Below are 22,161 nucleotides of genomic sequence, written 5' to 3' on the forward strand. Positions count from 1 at the left end.
GGACGCATTTACCTGTTCTGGGTCTCTAAAGTATTTTGGTGAAAGGCAACAGATTTGTTTGCTCTAGAACCATCAGAGCAAGAGAATACAGGAATGTCCTTAAGAGAAACCAGCATCTACAGGGAAAGGCTTCAAGAGTTGGAGGTTTCTGATTTCTGAATGCAGAACCTATGGGAATTTGTCTTCCTTCCTTCATCCTTCCTCCCGCCCTCCCTCCCTTCCTCCCTTCCTTCCTTCTTTCCTCTCCTTCCTTCCTCCCTCCCTCCCTCCCTTCCTCCCTTCCTCCTTCCCTTCCTCCCTCCCTTCCTCCCTTCCTCCTTCCCTTCCTCCCTCCCTTCCTCCTATCCTCCTTCCCTTCCTCCATCTCTTCCTCCTTTCCTCCTTCCCTTCCTCCCATCCTCCTTCCCTTCCTCCCTTCCTCCTTCCCTTCCTCCATCTCTTCCTCCTTTCCTTCTTTCTTTCCTTCTTCCCTTCCTCTCTCCCTTCCTCCCTTCCTCCCTCCCTCCCTCTCTTTCTCCCTTCCTTCTTCCCCCAGAGAGAAATGTGAGAGGCCACTACGACCCACCGCTGTCCTCAGTGGCTCCTATTTCTGGCATCTCATGCCATCACCTCTGTCTCCCACCCACCAGATCTCCACCAAGAGAAATGCAGCCTGGCTGGGAAACAGAGTGAGCACCACGCTGGAGCGAACGGACGCCCAGCGTGTCTCCCTGACCCCTTCTCCTTCTTCTACCCCCACCTGAGTCATGGCAGGGAGGACCCGGCTCTGACTTCTCCGGCTGGCAATAAAAGGGCCAAAGTGTCCCTCCTGGCCACATCCCGGCCTCTCCTTCCTTATCCTCATGGAGCTGCAAAAATCTGGAATGGCCAGGTGGGATTCGGTTTCGATGCTGCGGGGGAAGAGCAAAGGAACAACCCAGAGACAGGCTGAAGTGAAAGGAAAACTGGATCTATGATAGTGGAAAACAGGACACAAGCTTCCAAACCATATTAGTCAAAAACAAACTGGACCGAGCACCTGCTGCTCCATGCCACCTCCTCCCAAGGACGTGGGCAGGGTGACTGCTGGTGACATGCTTTGAGACACTCTGACAGAAGGCACCAAATCATTGTGTACTGAGGATTGTGATTTTCAGTCCAAGAAACCAAGTGCTTTGGACGCGCTTGCAAACTGCTGGCTGGTAATCGGAGCCAGAGCGAGCCTCCGGCTCCATCAGAGCACCAGCCCCTGGTATTAATAAGTGTTTCCATGGCACTTGATATTTTACAATTATCTTTGCTAACACGTCTGCCTTAGCAGAAGTAGCCGGCCAAATGCAAATCCTTCTGCCCTCCCTGATGCCTGCCAGCTTTGGAGGAAGAAGTCCCAGCTCGCTGGTACACCTTGAGAGGAGATTAGTAGGTCCTGCCAAATCCCCAAGTTTGCAGCCCCTTCCGTCCACACCCACTTGCTGGCTCCACACTCATGTCTTCCACTCCTCTGTCCTCATTTCAATCCAACTCAAGACAAACTCCATGCATTCATTCCTCTGTTTACTCATTCCTCAAATACTCGTTGAGCGCCTACTGGGTGCCAGGCATTATTTTAGGCACTGAAGATAAAGCAGCGAATGACAGAAACAAACGAAAGAATCCTGTCCTTGTGTAACTTACATCCAGCGAGGAGGTAAACAACAGGCAGATAATTATTTAATACTATGAATAAAAATAACAGCAGGTGAGGGGTAGAGAATAATTGGGAAGGATATTATTATAGATCTCACGATCCAATGGCCTGACATCTGAGCAGATATCTGAATTAAATGACAGAGTAAGTTAGTCATCCAGGGGGAAACATTATAGGCAGAGGAACCAGCAGGTGCAAAGGCTCTGAGGTGGGGACACACTGAGTGTTGAGAAACAGCAAGAAGGCCAGTTTGGTTGGACGGGAGCCAGGGTGAGGCATGGGTTGTCATGGTAATATACACGGTCAGAGAGGGAGCCTTGCTCTCATCAGAAGCCCTCTCTTCTCCAGTCAGTCCAGCCCCACTGGCCAACCCTTTTTTGAAATTCTACACCGACCCTGCCTGGAGTGGCTCATTCGGACCTTACCAAGGTTTTGATATTTTGTAGCATCGTTATTTCAGGCCCTTGTGTTTTCTACACCTAAAGCAGATGGAGGTTCTCCAGATTTCCTTCCAGACTTCGGTGTCTTTCCCGAGCCCCTGGTCATCCTATCCATTCTTCCTTTCTAACATCCGAGCATCTTTCCATTGTCGCTTTGAAACCAGATGTTGTGAAAGAACCACTTGTCATCAGTTGTATGTTTCCAGGAACCCATCCGAGGACTCCATTAGCTTTTTTTTTGCTTTTTTTCTTTTTTAATCTATGTGATAGACTCTGTGCTAGATGCTGGGAATAAAAAGATTAGCAAGAAGGTTCACTCAATAAGCACCAAGCCAAGTAGACAGATAAGTTATAATAAAAGAAGTAAATGCTAATACGAAAATACAAATAAAGGGCCCTGAGAACACAGAGGAGAAAGCAATTAGTTTTTCGTTCTTCCTGGAGAAGACAGTGAAGGCTTTACAGTGGGGAGATGGGATAGGTAGGCACTGAGGATGAGGTGGTGTTTCATAGAGAGAGTAAGGAATGAAAGATGTTAGAACAGGGGGTCTCAACCAGGGATGATTTTATCTCCATAGGACATTTGGTGACGTCTGGAGACTTTTTTGGTTGTCGTGGCTGGGGGGAGGGGAGTGTCCCTGGCTTCTGTCGGGGTACAAAACAGTCCCCCCAGCAAAAACTAGCCTGCCCCAAATGTCAGTAGTACCGAGGGTGAGAGACCCCCCCTGGAAGCAAAGGGAACACCATGAGAAATACAGAGCAAAGGAAGGTGGTGGTGGGACGTGATGCGGGAAATGCAGGCTGAGCCAGAGAGAGGAGGGCCTCATACGCCACACTGTGAAGTTCTACTCTGTAGACAAGAAAAAGCCGATGCAAGAGAAGTCTGAAGGAGATAAAAATCACAGCTTCTAGTTCCTGAGCCCATGCTCCGGGCCCAGAGCTTTACTGCATCATCTCTGACTCTCAGGAGAGACAGAGAAGCCCAGAGGACAGTCATTCTTTCTACTTTACAGGTGAGGAAACAGGGAAACCAAAGCTCAGGAGAGGGCCTCTGCCTGCTCAGGGACAGCCACAACAGAAGATCCAGATTCGAGTGAGACCCATCCAGTTCCGGAGCCAGGAACAATTGGTCCAAACAGCCTCTTCCAGTCTGACCTACGGCAGTGCTGTGAACCCTGCTGACTTCTGTAGACAGCTGTTCCCACCCGCGGGCTGCGACCACCGTGCTCCAAACGGGGCGAGCACGGAATAAAACCCTTCTGATGGAAGAGAACACGGGGTAACACGTAAATCTCTTCGAGAATCACGTGGCATGGTTCCATTCTTTCTACTCACTGGCGTATTTTGTGTCCCAGGAAATGTGCTTTGATTATTTCTGGAAAACAATGGAGCATTTGCTGATCTTTCCCTTTTTTTCTTTCCCTCTGTTCGTTCCTTCTTCCCTCCTCCTTCCTTCCCTCCCTTTTCTTTCCTCCTTCCTCTCTTCCTTCCTCTTTCTTTCTTTCTTTCTTTCTTTCTTTCTTTCTTTCTTTCTTTCTTTCTTTCTTTCTTTCCTTCCTTCCTTCCTTCCTTCTTTCTCTCGAAGGGATGTGCTTGGCCAACTATGAATATTCACCAACACTCACTTTTGTTTCCCAAATGACATTTCCCAGCTGCCTTTGCAGCCGTGTGACTGAATTCTGCCAATGAGATCTCTGTGGAAGGGTCATGTACTGCTGGCATTGCCCATAGAAAATCGCCCACATGCTATTCCTGCTTACTCTCCCCACCCGCTGCCTGCAGAAGGAGGACATGGAGTGTATATAGTTCGGCAGAGCTGGAAGACACAGGCCCTTGAGTCCCAGAAAGCCTGCCTGCCAACCCATGACTGCTGCATTAGGCTTAGTGTGACTGACTCCTGTATTGGGGGAAGCCGGTAAGATTTGGAACTTTGCTTGTCACTGTATTTGGATCTACTTGTCCCACCTGATACACCGTGTGTGCGGGAGAGGTGAGTAACCTAGAACTGAGTTTCCCCCACACACAGAAAATTCAAACAAGGGGCTTCTTAGGCAGAAGTCCTGAAGGCAAGTATAGGCAGGGAGAGCGGTCATCCAGAAATCGGCGTCCTCCTAAATGTCTGCTTTGCTATCTCTAGTGATGTCATTCTGTCCTCATATATCCCTCCAGATCTGAGCAGATGTCACATTTCAGGCAGAAAGAAGGAGGACGAGCACATAGGAATTGCCCCCGACTGAGTCAGCCCCATCGAAGGGCTTGCCGAAAAGCCCCACCTCATGCCCTCTGCTCAAGTCTGATGAGCCTTGCCTCCTTGCAAAGGAGGTTGGAAAACACCATTTTTTTTAAGATTTTTTATTTATTTAACAGAGAGAAAGCAAGAGAGCACAAGCAGGGGGAGCAGCAGAGGAAGAGGGAGAGAGAGAAGCAGGTTCCCCACTGAGCAGGGAACCCGATGTGAGGCTCGATCCCAGGACCCCGAGATCATGACCTGAGCCGAAGGCAGACGCTTAATGACTGAGCCACCCAGGTGCCCCGAAAACATCATCTTTTTACCAATATCTTGTCACTTAGGATAAAATCAGAGTTTTACAGAGAAGAAGGAGAATGGTTATTGTGTGAGAAACTCAGAGTCTTCCTTAAAAGAAGGGAGAGGGGCACCTGGGTGGGGCAGTCTGTTAAACGTCTGACTCTGGGTTCCAGCTCAGGTCATGATCTCAGCGTCATGGGATCGAGCCCCTTGTCAGGCTCTACGCTTAGCACAGAGTCTGCTTGAGATTCTTTCCCACTTACCACTCCCTTCCCCCGGCCTTCCCCTCCCCCTGCCACACCCCCCAGCTCCTGCTCCCTCTCTCTCAAATAAATAAATAAACCTTTAAAAATAAATAAATAAAATAAAAGAAGGGAGAGAATAGTGGTTTGGAATCAGGAGTTTCTGCCCAGACTGGTTATGTAATTGCTGTCTTCTCCCTCTGCACTGGGCAGTCTCTGGTATCAGTGGCCTATGGGGTAAACACGTGGGTGTCTAAACTGGCTCTGTCCTAGAAAGGCCCACCCTCACCTCCCTTTCTTGGTTACCTCTGAGACAGGATGCATTCCCCAGCTATCCCCTTGCACTCGGCCCAAACCCTGTGTACCCTAGCTGGCCCCTCAGCTCCTGAGAGCCCATCCTGCTACAGCGAGGCTTCCCCCTTCTCTTTCAGTGCTCCTTCCAGCAGATTCCCCCGTAACACCGAGCACCAGGGCCCCTGGGAAGGAGCTGCATTGGCGCTCCTGAGCACTGGCTGCTTTTTACCCCTTCACAGTTAACACCATAAAAACACACAGTCTCCTGCCATCAGACTAAGCCAATTTCCAAGTCCTACGTGAAGTTAGCGCTGCTCTCTGCCTCTCCCGCTCGGTGTTGCTAAACGCTGTTCCCTGTGGCACTCGGCACAGGCCTGCAGGGAGAAAATAACACAGAATTAGCCTTGAACATAGGTGTGGGGGAGAAAATACAGCTTTACCAAAATGAGGATAATAAAGGGCCAGTAATCACCCCTTTAACGTTAGCACTTTGGGGTGCCACATGGAAAAAAAAATTGTGCTGGATTTTCGGATTGTATAATAGGACTTACTGTACTTGATTAGTCCCTCTTCTTTCCACCTGTGTGCCCAAGCAGCAAGAGCAAAGAGCCGAGCCGAAGAAATGGAAGTCAGCCTGCCCTGGCGTCTGGTGCCCAGGAAGCAGGCATAGGAGAGGGGCCCTCTCACCCAACAGAGCCATGAGTCATGGACCAAGGCAGGCTCCTCTAGCCTAGGCTCTGGGACCGGTGTGCTAGGAATTTTAGAAATAGGCTTTATATAACTTGATATAGTTCAGTGATCTCCCAAAAGATCAGAACCCCTCTCTTTGTTTCCCCCACTTCTATTTCATTGAGTCTAACTTCTTTCTTTCCCTCTTATAGGAGAAATACCCCATCCACCCATCAAGGAGACAGTAATCCGGGACAGTGCTTCCCAAGTGGGAATGGGCATACACATCACTTTGGAGATCTTGTTAAAATGTAGAGCCTGGGGTAGGTCTGAGATTCTGAATTCTGATGGGCTCCCAGATAATGTCAGTGCTGCTGGTCTGTGGACCAGACCTTCGCCTTGGCATCATTGACAAACTTTGACTGGGTTAAGCAACTGAGATTTAAAGGCACATTCGTTAGAGCACGGTCTAGGGCACAATCAGGAGCTTGGATGGAAGACCCTATGACTTATTTTTTAAGTTTTTATTTAAATTCCAGTTAGTTAACATGCAGTGTAATATTAGTGTCAGGTGTGCAATATAGTGATTCCACATTTCCATATATCAGCCAGTGCTCATCACAAGTGCCCTCCTTGATCCCCATCACCTGTTTCACCCATCCCCCCTCCCGCTTCCCTTCTGGCAACCATCAGTTCTTGAAGACCCTATGACTTTTAGAAGTTCTGATCCCACATCTCAAAAGTCATGAGTCTAAGATTAGAGGCATATTTGAAGTCAGAGCACTGTGACAAAGAACCCCTCACAACACCAAGGCATATAGAAGAGGGATTCATTGTGTCCAAGAGGCACCGTGGACTTTACATAGACTATGAGCGGATGACTCTTTGGTGTATGGTAGACCTGTGGGGAGTTGTGCTTGCAAGTGGCCTCCCAAGCAGAGGAGCCAAAGAAACTTATGCTTCCTTCCCTGCTTTGATATCAACAAATGACTTTGTTGACAGCAGCCCGAAGACTGATGATTTGGGGAAACTAAGGCAGGACACAAGGTGTTCATCAGAGCACAAATTGGCAGGCTCTTTCCTTTTAAACTAGCCTCCTAGAGATCACCTGACGGTGTCAGAAATAGTAGTGCCCAGCTCGGCACTGCTTTCTAGAGTGCCCATGACCGTCTTCCAAGCATATCCCAGGTACCACGTGGAAGGGCCTCTCAATTCTAGAGAATCCACAATAAGCGGAACCACTTTGTCCACCTAGCTCTTTGCCCCTCACCTAACCTTCTTTCTCTTCTCCTGGCCACGTAACTATCTCTTTCTTTCCTAGATTATTCTGATTGTGCTTTATTTTGTCCTTGCTTTGCTCTTTGGATAAGACGCATTTCTACTGGGGCACCTGGGTGGCTCAGTCGTTAAGCATCTGCCTTTGGCTCAGGGCGTGATCCCAGAGTCCTGGGATCGAGCCCCGCATTGGGCTCCCTGCTCCGCTGGGAGCCTGCTTCTTCCTCTCCCACTCCCCCGCTTGTGTTTCCTCTCTTGCTGGCTGTCTCTCTCTCTCTCTGTCAAATAAATAAATAAATAAAATCTTTAAAAAAAAAAAAGACACATTTCTACTGCCTTCTCAATTACAACGGTGTCGCTTTCATTTCTCTTGCCTCCATTTCTAACTTTGGGATGGCAAATATGTCCTTCTGCCACGTCAGGTAGGGGTCTTCCCCTTCCGGGCTTTCTTCCGGGTGACTTTCAGTAACCGTCTGTGTGCTGAGATATCCCAAACCTGTATCCCCAGACCAAAGCTGTCTTCAGCATTTCAGACATAAATACCCAGAGGCACATCAAGGTCAAGATGTTCTGAACTGTGCTGATCATTAGACCTGGAAGAATAAAGAAAGAAGCAGGGAAAGAACTTGCTTTTTAATCTCCCAGCTCATGAAGTGACACTGTCCCCTCCCCACCTGCTCAGGACTCCTGGGAACCATCCCCCTCTCTTCTTCCTTCTCAGCTTCCCACAGCTCAGTCGAGGGCTACGGTCTAGAACTTCCATCCTCCAAATTGCTGTGGAAGTTGCCATGTTGTTTTAGGATTTTGGTGTCTTCACACTATCTTTTCTCTCTGCTTGGGTACTTTTCCTCCTCTCTTTAAATGGCTTATTGTCAGCCACCTGGAGGACGATGCTGCCATCGTCTTCGACTCACCTGCAATGTGCTACTATCTGTTACAGCAAGAGTGGCATGAGAACGTGAGGCATGAGCGACTCGGCTAGGAAAGGCTCTTGGTATGTTCAGAGTTCTACTTGGGGCTCTATTATCCTGGGCATCCGTGTCATTTTGCCAATGCTGTCAAAGACACTGATATTTACTCCAGAAGAATAATCCCCAATTATTCCAAGAGAAAAGAACTACCCCCATGACTCAGCATCAAACAGCAAAGTCTGTCCACTCGTGATGTTTTTTTTTTTTGTCTCCGGAGAGCATGTCCCAGCAGGTGAAAGTTTACCACACAAATTCCCCTCTGACTTATTTCTTGTCAGCAGGGAGATAGGGGAGATGAGAGGCTGTTTGGAAGAGATTAATGAGCCCACGTGCCAGCTGTTCCAGGAGCAACATCTTCCTCCCCTTCTTTTTGCCTCTTCTTCTGCCCAGAACACTTCTCACAAAAGGGACCTTCTAGGCTGTTTGCTACAGTGCCTCCCTGACTACCTGTCCCCAAGTGCTTGACAGGAGCTGCCAAATGATGCAGACAAGTTACAAAATTTTACATGAACTAGCATCTCAGGACTTGATTTCCAAACTCTGGGTCTGCCACTTGCGTGTGACACGCAGGGGGGCAAGTCCCTTAACATCTCGAAGCCTCAGTGTCTTCATTTGTAAAATGGATCCCTGCCCACCTCAGTTATTATGCTAATTATCCAAAGCGTTATCAGCATTTGACAAACTCCAGTGCATGCTGCAAAAATAAATGTTACTACCGCTGATAACAGTCCTAAGTTACAAACAGGCTTTTTATTTGTGGAGGTGATTACAAACTGCTCCAAAAGCATTGAACATAAGAATAGAAGAAGATAAAGCAGAGGGAAGATGACAATGAATCATAAACAGAAGAGAGTTTGGTGACAGGAAGGGACTAGCACTTAGATTCTGGAAATTGGAGGTGACGGGGGGTAGGTGTGGGGAGGCAAGCAGCATCGTTCTTGCAGACCCTTGGAGGCCGCCTTATGGAGTTGCGATCTTTCTGGAGCTCCAGGGACTGATAAAAGTGTTTAAAGCAGCAGAGCATCCTGAGAACATTTTTATTTAATAAAGTCATTTGTGCTGCACTGTGGATATCAGATGCGGGTGGGTCAAGACTGAAAGTAGGGAAACCAACTTAGGACTCTGGCAGTGACCCAAGTGAGAGGAGGCATTGTCGTGGCTTGGAGAGTAACGGTGGGGCTGGGAAGTGATGGATGGACTCAAGAAGTAATGGGCAGCATTGTCCACATGTCACAATCTCATCTCTGAAATCGCAGCTCTGCAACTCCAAAGGACTGCCTCTAGAAGGAAGGCACCGGACTTCTAATCAAAAGATCTGTGTCTGATCCCTAGACTTACAGGTCATTAATGAATGAGTAATTAGCATTAGCTTCAGGGATCTTGGGCAATCCACGAGCAAGCCTCAGCCTTCTCATCTATACAATGGGGATAATAATGCTTGCCCTGCCTCGCTTTGCTGGGTAGTTGTGACACTCAGGTCAAAGGAGACACGCGAGATCCGCTGTGGAAGTTGCCAAGCGCTGCATAATTGTAAAGCAGCCCGGCATTCTCTAGAGACGCACGTAAGCCAAACACAAATGGAATAGACATGAAGAGGAAAAGAACATTCCGCTCCTCATCGGGGCCTCCTGCCTGATGCTTCCCTGGCCCACCTTGACTTGTATTAGGCCGGGGCTTATTTCCATCGTTCTTTAAGTTTTATAAAGCCTTTCGTAATGAGAAAACTTTGCGAGAATCTTATTAGACACAGCAAAGACCAAAATCAGCACAAAGCTCACATATAAAAGCTTTAGGAAAAAATAAGGATTTCTCTGGAGGCTCTATATGTGCTTAAATGGCGCAGAGAGCTAAATTGCGAAATTACAAATGAGATGTGGGATGGCATATTTGATTATACGGAGTCATCTGCAATGCCTCATAACATGTAAGAAATTTGAGAGACTGTTTATCTGGCACTGAGCTCCAGGAGGAATCTGCAGGAGAACAGAATAAGCTCTAATAGGGCATTCAGAAGACAGAGGGTGTCCTTCGAGGGGGACGGCATGGGCTCATCTCTTCACCTCGGGCCTCGGATCCACTTTCTCCCCCAAATTCCAAAGGCTCCCGTGGACTTTATTTGAATTGCTGCATTTGAGAAGAAATGGAAAGATTATCCCCGTTTCACAGGTAATGAGCCTATGTCCTAAAACAATTACAAGGCTTGGACTCTACTCTCTACCAGTCGACAGTCTAATAGGGTCCATACGATAGGTGTCTGATACGAGTAACTGGCCTCCACGGCCCGGTGCTAACAAGGTCTTGTACATGCGGTGGCGGACAGCGGAGCAGAGCCTCCGAAGCCGGGCGAACCCGCAATTACATCCTGCCTGCTGCTTCCCGGCCTTGAGGCCTTGGATGAGGCGCCTCAGCCTCCCCGAGCCTTGATTTCTTCCGCTGTGAGGCTCGGACAGCAATGTCTTGTCCTGCAGTGTTGGTGGAATTAAATAAAATGGTCATGCAGGGCGCGTACCCAGCGCCTCCTCCCCCCGCAAGTGCTCAATTAGTATTCTGTGCGTGTCGTGGGTTGGTAATACTCTACGGATGTAGCGGAAAGCCAGGCTGTGACCCAGGGATGCACAGAAGGGAGTATTGGGCTGCGTCCGATTCCTAGACCAACACCACGCTCTTCGTCATGTCGGTACATCATTTGGTCCTAGCCACAGCATCCCAAGATGCAGGTGTCACGCTAACACCCGAAGATTCTGTATTTCTCAGAAGCTCCAGGCAACGAGGTCAGACACAAGCAGGTGCCCTCCCTGACCCAGCTTCTGCTGGAGCACCCCGACCCCGTCTTCTCCCCCCACCAGCCGGGCCTCACAGGGGCCCAAGCTGTTTGGCCCGGCTGGCTTCGGAAGACCAGCTCTCGGGGTTGCTGACGCTGCAAGAGTGCCCAGCAGGCAGGTGTGCGGGTGGGAGGCACTCACAGGAGGGAACAGATTGAGAAGGGCTTTGGGAAGTCTCTGGCACAGATGCCAAGGCAGAAGGGAAACTCCTCCCTGTGCTCCATCTTCCTACCCCTCCCAGCCATTCAGGGACAGGAGCAGGGAACTTGAGTTGGGAGCTGTGTATTTGAATCCCAGGATGTCTAGTGCCTTCTCTTCAGATCCTGGCCGTGGAGGCTGTGACCCTGGAGGCCAACATCTAAGCCTATGTAGTAAAGCCCATGTGTGGGGGTCCACGACTCTCCCAACTATGAGGATTTGTAATCTGACTACAGAAAGTGCGGGAAAGCTCTGCACAGATGACAAATACGTAATCCGTGTGTGTGCGTGTGTGTGTGTGTGTGTGTGCGTGTGTGTGTGCGCGTGCGTGTGTGTGCATGTGTGTGTGTGTGTGTGTGTGTTGAGTATAAGCATGTACTGAGATACAGAGGATGAGAAGATAGGACACTTACATATTTTAATTTGACTTCATTCTTAATCATTATCAAAAGGATGAGGGTGGGACCTGGAGAGAATAAGGAATTAGGACAAAGGCATAAAGAGAAGGATGCTTCCTGTTGGACCCTCCCATTTTCCCTCATGCCATAGCTACCTCTCAAGGAGAGTCGACAGCAGCATTTCCTAAAACTGTTCCATGTTATAATTCACACAGACACACGCATGCGCACACAAGATTTCAGTAACGTCTCTCAGTTTGGGACACATTGTTTGTTTAACCTTTTGTCTTCGAACTTGGCATAGAAATATACTTCAAGAAACTTTGGCTATAAGATCCTCCTGGATAATCAAACCACACACCTTTCTAGCTTCTGCTGTCTCGCCTAAGTCAATCAACAGATAGATGTTAAATGCCCACCAAGTGCAGGGTCCTGTACAAGAACTTCCAGAAGATGCAAGAAGGTCTGAGATTATTTTCTCTACAGCTACAATCAATCACAAAGCTCTACTGATTTGCTTTGCTAAATTTATCTCTGATATGTCAATTCCTCCCTGTCCCCACAGCCTTCATCATCTTATTCCCAGACGCCAACTGGTCAGCTCAGTTGCCAGGTCCGCCAAGAAGCCTTCCCCAGCCCAATCCCTGGCTTTGCTCGCCTCATCTGTGTCCTCAGAGACCTTGAGCTTACATTTTTGGTAACACTTACCACATGATATTAAAATAGAGTGCTTTGGATCTGTCTCTGACACTAACCTGATCGCAGTCTCTTAAAGGGCTTTGTAACTCTTTCGTGCATCACAGTGTCTGCCACTCCTCTGATGTTCCAGTGACGCCTGTTTGCCAATGCCTAGTCTGTGTCACAGTGTGCGTTACTGTGTTATAATTACCTACGTAGCTGGCCATCTCCCTGAGCCAACTGTGGGCTCTGTAAGGACAGAACCAGCTTCCCCTTGGACTCCCCAGTGCCTACCACGATGCTTGATGCCTCGTTACAAACAAATGGAAGAATGAATGAATTACACATGAATGAATACATCTCCAGATTCCCTATGATTTATCCGAGGCTCTTTCTAATTCTAAAATAAGAGTCGATGTGTGCCACATGAGTGCACAGACAATAAGCACGATTACATTTCTCAGGAGGAGAAGATCACTTTCAGCTAGAAGGATTGGGGAAGATTTCAAAGAGAAATGTGATTTCAGCTGGGACTGGAGGATGCATAGGGTCTGGGTGTGTGGATGGGGTGGGGGGGGGACCATCTAGGAGGAAGGAAAAGCAGGAGCAAGGTTGATGAGTTGAGAAAGAACAATGGCAGGAGCCACCAGATTTGTTTTCTGTGTCTGATCTGTATGGAAATGTGGGAAAGGTTCCCATTGCTGACTGTGTCCCTGCATGCCCTTCAGAATTGGCATGGTGTCCGATTTGTTCTTCACACCTGATCCTTCATAACTAAAGTTTCTGGAGTAGGGGCGGGGTGGTCGTAGCGTGACCACCTGTCCCAACTTGCCTGGGATTCATGGTTTTTCGGGACTCAGGACTTCCGGTATGAAAACAGGAAACGTCTCAGGCAAGTAGAGATGAGGTGGTCTCCCTAGCCCTAGGGAACGTGCAGAGATAACTGAAAGTAGCTCAAATGAAGTTTTTTGAACCACTCCACACCACTCCCCTACTGTGGATCCTAGCTCTGGATTCATTTCTTCCTCTGAGGACAAAAGCAAATGGTTTTACAACAAGGAAAATGTTTTACCGTCTCCAGGAGACGTTCTCTCACGCCCTCCCCTCCTGATTCAGGTGCACGGCCTCAATGCTACCATAGAAAAATTGCTACCGTGCATTTACTGGTTATTATGTGGCAGCGATCTGTTGTCTCCATTCCCCCAAAACACACTAAACTCCTTGCAGGCACAGAGTGCCTATGTATTCTTGCAGCCTCGAAATGCAGCACGATGCAGACCACCCCGTCCGTATTTGTCGAGTGGATGCACCTATTGGTTGGTTTATTGACAGACTAGACGATCACGACTCATGATTGATTTGAATATTCACAGAAACATGTGGGTCCATCCTAAGGTGACGAGTGCAGATCTTCCTGGAAACAATCAACTCTATTTGCAGTCCTGCATTTTAAAGGGAAGATTGAGGCAGCTTTTGCTGTTGAGCAGAAATACATCATGTTACACCTGCTGATAGTGTTAGGGACCAGCTCTCTAAGGCTGAAGGGCTCAGCAAGCCTTAGGTCACCGAGGGCCCATCACTCCCCAGACACTGACTTAGGTTCAATGATGAGCCAAAACAGCTCTCATAATGGTCCCCGCTGGTGTGGCAGCACAGCCCAGGGGTGGCAGCCGGTGGCGAGCCCTCTCTGTAGACTCCTTGGAAGCCTTGTCCCCAGTGGGCCGCGAGGCTCCAAGCAACTCTTGTTCCATCAGGCTAAGATTTGGGGGAAGGCATGAACTGCAAGGGAAGGAATTCCAATTTGGATACAGGAAAAAGAGAGTTCATGGATGAACCAATGTCAGCCGACTGTACCATCCCCAAGTTTTTATTCTTAAAACGTTCAAACCTCTAGAAGGTTGAAAGTGTAACAGGAATGAAAATGCATATACTTTCTTTCCACTCCATTCACTAATTGCTAACATTTTCCTGTATTTGCTTGAGATGGCTCTTAATGTTTTTTGCTAAACCGTTTGAAAATTAGTTACGGATATTTTGAGGTTTGACCCCTGAAACACGTTAGTAGGTACTTCCTAAAAACTAGGCATTCTAGGACATAAACACATTGTTGTTTTTTCACTCCCAAGACATTGATCCAATAATATCATCTAATAGATTGCCCGTATAAAAGTGTCCCCAGTTGTCTTAGGAACAGACTATAACATTTTTTCTGATCCAGAATCCAATCAAGAATCATCTTTCGGGGCGCCTGGGTGGCACAGCGGTTGAGCGTCTGCCTTCGGCTCAGGGCGTGATCCCAGCGTTATGGGATCGAGCCCCACATCAGGCTCCTCTGCTATGAGCCTGCTTCTTCCTCTCCCACTCCCCCTGCTTGTGTTCCCTCTCTCGCTGGCTGTCTCTCTCTCCGTCAAGTAAATAAATAAAATCTTTTAAAAAAAAAAGAATCATCTTTCCATGTCATTGTCATTCTCTTCAGTCTGGTTAGTCTTTTGCTCTAGGACAGTCTCTTACTTTTTTTTTTTTTTGTCCTTTGTGATGGGCTAGTGCCTTGCCGAACACTTATAGTCTAGATTTGCGTGTCTCTTCACTATCACGTTCAGAGTAGACATTCGTGGTGTAAGTACTACATAGGTCATATTGGAGCCTTCTCATGCCTTTCTCTTTATCAGGAAGCTCATAATGTCATTTTGCTTCAGCATTGATAACAATCCCACAAGGCATGGAAGCCTCTGGAGCAAGAGTGAATGAGGCAGGCAGGCAGGCTATACTTTTTCTGTCACTTGGCTAAGGTGATTTCTGTCAGATTTTCCACCACAAAAGATCTTCTACTCTGTGTAGATAATAAGTAATCTATGGGGCGAGACCACGTGAATAACCGATTCTCTAACAGCCTGCCCCCGATGGATTTATCATTCCTTCATTAATGGTCTTGGCTCGAATTATTGCACCAGTGATTGTAAGTGGAGATTCTTCGAATTCTGTCACTTTTACGTAGGCTAGCGTTCCTCTGTAAAGAACACCATCCCACCATCCACACGCACCCGCTTATTGGCTAACTTTTGATCTTGAAATAGTTATAGACCCACAAGAAGTTACAAAAGTATTCCAAAGGCTTCTGTACCCAACACCTAGCTTCCCCCAGTGATACCATCCTACACGGCACATTATCAAAACCACGAAGTTGACGTTGGCGCGAGTGCTAGAATATGGATGTCACATGGCTTATGCTACTTTTTTTTTTAATTTTTAAAGTCAGTCTGAATTTTGCACCATCACTTTGGACTCATTTTTTTCTCATGGTGTTATAATCTGTTACCATTGTTACTCTTTTTGACACTCAGACCATCTCAAGTCTGACCTGCAAGAACCCCTTCTAGCCAGCTCAGGGATCTTGTTGTGAGCCCCCTCAGTCGTTGAGTTCTATTCTTTGGTTTCTGGTGCAACGAGATGTCTCAAGCTCCAGAGCTGTAATTAGTCATTTCTCCAAAGAGCCCTGATTTTTTTCTTTCCTTTTTTTTTTTTTTTGTTTTGTTTTGTTTCAGAAACTTGATCCTGATTCCAAGCCTGGGTTTCTTTCACCAGGGAATGATATTTAGGGATAAGATCTGAGTGCCAGGGGCGCCTGGGTGGCTCAGTCGTTAAGCGTCTGCCTTCGGCTCAGGGCGTGATCCCAGAGTCCTGGGATCAAACCCCACATCAGACTCCTCCACTGGGAGCCTGCTTCTTCCTCTCCCACTCCCCCTGCCTGTGTTCCTTCTCTCTCTGGCTGTGTCTCTCTCCGTCAAATAAATAAATAAAATCTTAAAAAAAAAAAAAAAAAAAAAGATCTGAGTGCCAGGTGAGCTAATTGCTACTGGAGTTTTTCTTCAAAGCCTTTCTGGTGAGTAAACCAGAGTTCAGACTGATTCCTCTCATTCAAAGCCAACATTACAGGAGTCCTCCTCTTCTTTCCCTATCTATCGTCTATTTCTATATCCCCTTCTGCCTGGTTCTTATCACCATCAATATGTTTAACTCATTTGTTCAGTCCTACAATACACTCAAAATGATTGGAATTACTATACCAATACATTACTGACAGCAGACCTACTAAGTAAATTCGAGGTGTCCTTACGGTTCTTTTTTTTTTTATAACCCACTTAGAATATACAGTTGAGACACTGTGCTTGAATGTTTTGCATTGATGATTTATTTTCTGTAGGTTGTGTTATCAATTTGCTATTTGGTTGGCTTCCTTTGTTTCATTACGTATTCTGTTTTAAGAACTTGCTTTGTATTTATCCTTACTGATCTAATTTTATTTTAAAATATAGGAAACATTTATATGATTTGTAAGTCAAAATTATATGATAAGATGTATTCCAAGAAGTCTCACTATCACCCCTAATAATCCCTGCTCCCTTATTCCCACCTACCTCCCATTTTTCTTAGTTTCTGGTTCATGCTTCCTGCATTACTGTTTCAAAATATATATATATTTATGGGGCGCCTGGGTGGCTCAGCTGTTAAGTGTCTCCCTTTGGCTCAGGCCATGATCCCAGGGTCCTGTGATGAGCCCCACATCGGGCTCCCTGCTCGAGGGGAAGCCTGTTTCTCCCTCTCTCACTCCCCTTGCTTGTATTCCCTCTCTCGCTGTCTCTCTCTGTCAAATAAATAAATAAATATTTTAAAATTTATTTATTTATTTATTTGTTTGTTTATTTATTTATTTATTTCTGGGGGGAGGGGCAGAAAGAGAGAGAGTCCTTTTTTTTTTAAAGATTTTATATATTTATTTGACAGAGAGAGAGAGACAGCCAGTGAGAGAGGGAACACAAGCAGGGAGAGTGGGAGAGGAAGAAGCAGCCTCCCGCTGAGCAGGGAGCCAGATGCAGGGCTCGATCCCAGGACCCTGGGATCACGCCCTGAGCCGAAGGCAGATGCTTAACGACTGAGCCACCCAGGCGCCCCATGAAAGAGAGAGAGTCTTAAGCAGACTCCATGCTGGGCATGTAGCCCAACTCGGGGCTCAATCTCATGACCCTGAGATCACGACCTGAGCCGAAACAAAGAGCCCACCGTATCACCCAGACATCCCTCCTGCATTACTTTTTGAAAAAACAAGGAAATAAGTACATGTTTTCTCATTTCCCTCTTACATAAAAGGTAACCTACTATATTTACTCTTTCACATCTTACCTCTTGCTATTTCTAGCCTGGAAATCATTTCCTAGCATTTCATAGAGAGTTTCTTCATCCTCTTTATATCACGTGTATTCTCTAGTGCGGATACACCATAGATTATTCACTGTATCTTCTATAAAAGAGCATTTAAGCTGACTCCCATGTCTTCTTACAAACAAGCAGCATCACAATAAATAACCTTATCACAAGTGGTTCTTATTTGTGGAAATGTATCTCAGGGTAAATCCCAACAAGAATAATTGCAAGCTCCAAAAGTAACTGTGTAGTTTTGTTCAATACGCCAGATTTTCCTCCATGGAGACTGATCATTTTACTTTCCCATCCACAATTTATGAGCGTGCCCGTTTCCCTACAGCCTCGTCAAAGGGCGCATTGTCAACCTTTTGAATTCCGCCAATCTGACAGATAAAACATAGCACCAAAGTGTACTTTTATTTTGCATTTCTCTTATTAACAGTAAGTTTGAGCAGTTTTTAAAAATGTTTAAAGACCCTTTGTGTATATTGTTCTCTGAAATGTCTGCTTCCTTTGCTCATATTTCTTTCCAGTTTTCAGACTTTCATTTCTTGATTTTCAAATATTCTTTAGTATTACAGAGGTATTAGCCCTTTCTCTGTGATATATATTGCATATACTTCCTCCAAGTTTGTGGTTTATTCTCCTGACTTTTTGTGGGTTTGTTTGGGTTTTTTTGTTTGTTTGTTTTATGGGTTGGTTTTTTGGGGTTTTTTTGCTATGCAAATTTTGGGGGTTTTTTTAATAATATTTAAATATTTTTTAAAGATTTTATTTATTTATGTGACAGAGAGACAGCCAGCGAGAGAGGGAACACAAGCAGGGGAGTGGGAGAGGAAGAAGCAGGCTCCTAGCGGAGGAGCCTGATGTGGGGCTCGATCCTAGAACGCCGGGATCACGCCCTGAGCCGAAGGCAGACGCTTAATGACTGAGCCACCCAGGCGCCCCATAAACTATGTAACTTTCATCAGTCTTTTTTCTTATTAAATCTGATTTTTCAATCATGATTGGAAGGACTTTCTCCACACTCAGATTATAAAGAAATTCACTCCCTTGTGTGGTTTCTTTTCTTCCTTTTTTTTTTTTCCCACATTTAAATCTCTGATCCATGTGGAGGATATTTTAGAAGATGGTGTGAGATATGGAGCTATTTTTATGTTTTCCCAAATGGCTATCCAATTGTCCAACCCTTTATTAAGAAGGATTTCCCAGAGCTTCTTGTATCTAGAGGCCTTCCGCACTCCAGAAGTCCCACAGTCAACACTAGGCATGTCAAGACAGAAATCGAGGGGCACCTGGGTGGCGCAATTGGTTAAGCCTCTGACTCTTAGTTTCAGCTCTGCTCGTGATCTCAGGGTTGTGAGATTGAGCCCCATGACAGGCTCCACAGTCAGCGGGGAGTCTGCCTGGGATTCTCTCTCTCCTTCTCCCTCTGCTCTTTCCCCCACGTGCGCTCTCTGTCCTCACTCTCTCTCTAAAATAAATAAATAAATCTTTAAAAAAAAAACAGAAATCAAACAGAGAATTTTCTTTCTGTGCCTGTTCAGTGTGATACCGCCAAACTCTGAAAGGAAGGGAAGATGCTGGGGGAAAAAGTAAGACTGAGGGTCGGGAACTCAAAGTTTCTAAATTATATATTTTGCTTAATATTTTTAAGAAACATATGCTAATGACAAAAATTTCAAATTGAACAAAAAGTTGTACGGTGAAAATTAAAATCACCCCCTTCTCTCAGATCTCTCTAGAAGCCATCAGGGCTTTCCGGTTCTTCTGTATGTATTCACAGAGTCTATGCCTGTGCAGACAGAGAAAATGAAAGAGAGAGAGAGAGAGTTGTTTTTAATGAAAGAGGAGGAAAGTGAGCTCATATCTATTGAAAAACCCTTAAGTGTCAAGCATGGATAAGTTATCACTCTTTACCAACAATTCCTACCTTCCAATAGTTGTCTATTTACGTTCCATTTTACAGATGAGAAACTGAGGTTCAGAGTGACCTGTCCAAAGACCTCAGGGCAAGGGGAAGATCTGGGTTTGAACCTCTACTGCCCTCTCTGTACTATGACGTGCACGTGCAGGGAGCGGTGGTCACCATAGTAAATGGCTGCTTGGAACTCATGGAGGCACCCGTGGTAGCATTCACAGCCCTCAACAGTGTCGTGGCAGTAGGAGCAATGACATACCCAGATTGCACCAAGAAATGAACATGTCACGTCATATTCATGCTTGCGCTTCACTTCCGTGCTCCTTGACTGGGAGCTCCCCGTTCATGTGTCAGGGCAAAATCTCCCATCCCCAAACACTGCAATTTTTCTGTAAGCTCACCTATCAGGAAAGAAAAAAAAATAGAAGGAAAAAAAATTAAAAGAAAACTGGATTGTATCAAAAAAACATTAGCAGCTATGACTCAAAGATACATCGGGGGCAGATCTGTTGACTCGGAGGGTCCATTTCTTAGTCACTTAGCAGCATTTGCCACACTTTAATCTTTGAGAGAAAGAAAGTGATTTGCAAAGTGGGGGGAGGTAAAAATAAAGGACTGCAACAGAAGGATTTGCTTCTCAACAGCAGTTCCGTGGCAGCATGCAAGGAAAATATAGAGGAGAAAGCATTGTTATTCTATTCCAGAGAGAGGGCTTTTGAATACCGAAGTAGATGGGTGTCAATTTCTGTATATTAAAACATTCAAAACACAACTCCGTTCCCACAGACGTTCCCTCTATTGTAGCAGAAATGTATTTTTTCTCCTCTTTATGAATTACAACCCTGTAGAGTGCACACGCTAAAAGGGGAGGGGGGATTGGGGAACGGCTCTCCTGGAAAGTTCACAAGCTGTTTTCCATTTCCCTGGGGATTTTACCACCTCTGGACTAAGGCCCTTGAACTGCTCTGTTCCCTGAGATACTGGAATATCTGATTGGGATGGGACTCTCCAATAGGCACTTCATTAGTACAGGGTAGAGTTCTAGTTCACGAACAGTCCTACCTCGTCCCGCCCTATCTCCTTTCCACTATCCCCAAGATTTGGGAGGCACTAGAATTCTCGATTCTGTACTTGAGCTAGATATGGGTACGTTTTGATCACCAATGGCATACCTGCACTTCTCTTGCAAGGAAGCTGTTGGCCTTGCATGGATGCCCATCCTTGCATGGATACCTATCCTTGCATGGATGTCTATCTTTGCATGGATGCCTATCCTTGCATGGATGCCTATCCTTGCACAGATGTGCATTCCTGCATGGATGCTGCCCGTCTTTGGACAGATACTCATGCAATGAGCTGTTTGCTCAAGGACAAGCTTCACTTCAGCACCTCACCTCTGACCTCCCAGCCTTGTGTTAATTCTTCTCCTTTTCTCCATCCTTTACCTAATTCCCTTCAACTTCTACTCAAATTCTAGCCAAGGAAATATGCTAGCTATTCCCACTCATCTCTACAGTCAGGAATGTTCCTCTGCTCCTCCTAGCCAAGTCTCCACAGCTCTTCCCATTTAAAAATTCTATTAAAAATCCATGATTTATAACAAACCTCCTCTGAGTTTTTCAAATGTTTCCAATAACTCCATTCTTACCCTTTAGCATCTGGCTACCCACCCATCAGCTAGTGCCTTTATTAGACACTTACTATGTGCTAGACACTGCTGATATGAGGAAAACGACATTTGTATAATGCTTTCCCGTTTGCAAGGCACTGCCGCATCTGTTTTCCTGTATGATGTCCACAATGACCCCTCAAGTAGGAAGGGCAGAATTAATCACTAATCCCACATTGCAGATTAGAAAACTAAGGCCCAGAGAGGTTAGGTGAGCACTACAAAGTGACAAATCGAAAATTTCAAACACAGATCTTATTTGGAAGCTTGGACACTTTGTATTAACCATAAAGTTTCTGTATGTGACCATCCATGCTCCCCTCCCCGAAGCGCGCTCGCGCACACACACACACACACACACACATACACAGCATCTATCTTTGTAGTTGCAATTTGCCGTAAGCATGTTTTTCTGTTTTTCTAATGTGTTTGTTCTGTCTTCCCTTTAATCAATAAGGTCCCTATAGACTGGAGCCCAGAGTGGCTCTCTGAGCATGGTGCCGAAAGGGTAAGGAAAAGTCAAATAAATCCGCGATACTTAAGAGCAAAGCTGGATGAAGGTTTCGACTTGCACAGATGCTGTCCCATCTGAATTGTAGCTAGAGGAACTGAAAAGCCCATGCAGGTGGGCTCCCTGGTGTGTTACCCATTTAATAAGTATCAGTGGGTTTTTTCAAAGCCATTTCCATTCCGTCAACACCACATAGGCTGAATCAGCCCTGGCATCTCCGTCATACTCCCTCCCCTAACACAAAAGCCAGTGCACAAGAAAAGCCCCCACAGTGAGCATATAATTACCATCAAGCTGCACACCCATTTCTCAAGGATCCTTTTGCATTGCTAGAGAACTGGATTAATCAGCACGGGCACGGGGGTTTTTGCATCTCTAAATTTACTACCAAACAGTCCCTTCTCTCCTGAGAGGCGATGTTTTGTTACGTGTAATTAGACCATGGACGCAATCCTACGTGGGACCTGTTATTGTAGCACGGGAGGATTACAGAGCTGTCTCCAGGTGGGGAATGGTGACATGCTGTATGAACAAAGGTATGCTGCGTGTTCATTTGCAACCCTCTGCTGGCTTGGCGCAGGCTGGAGTGGGGAGATGTTAGGGCTGGAGGCACACGTGGGCTCAGCAACTCTGACTAATTGTCTGGGGCCTAGAGGTTCAGAAGATAATGGCTGAAGCATA

The sequence above is a fragment of the Ursus americanus genome, chromosome 16 (assembly GCF_024610735.1).
Source record: "Ursus americanus isolate L20-20 chromosome 16, mUrsAme1.1.p, whole genome shotgun sequence".
In the NCBI taxonomy this organism is placed as follows: Eukaryota; Metazoa; Chordata; class Mammalia; order Carnivora; family Ursidae; genus Ursus; species Ursus americanus.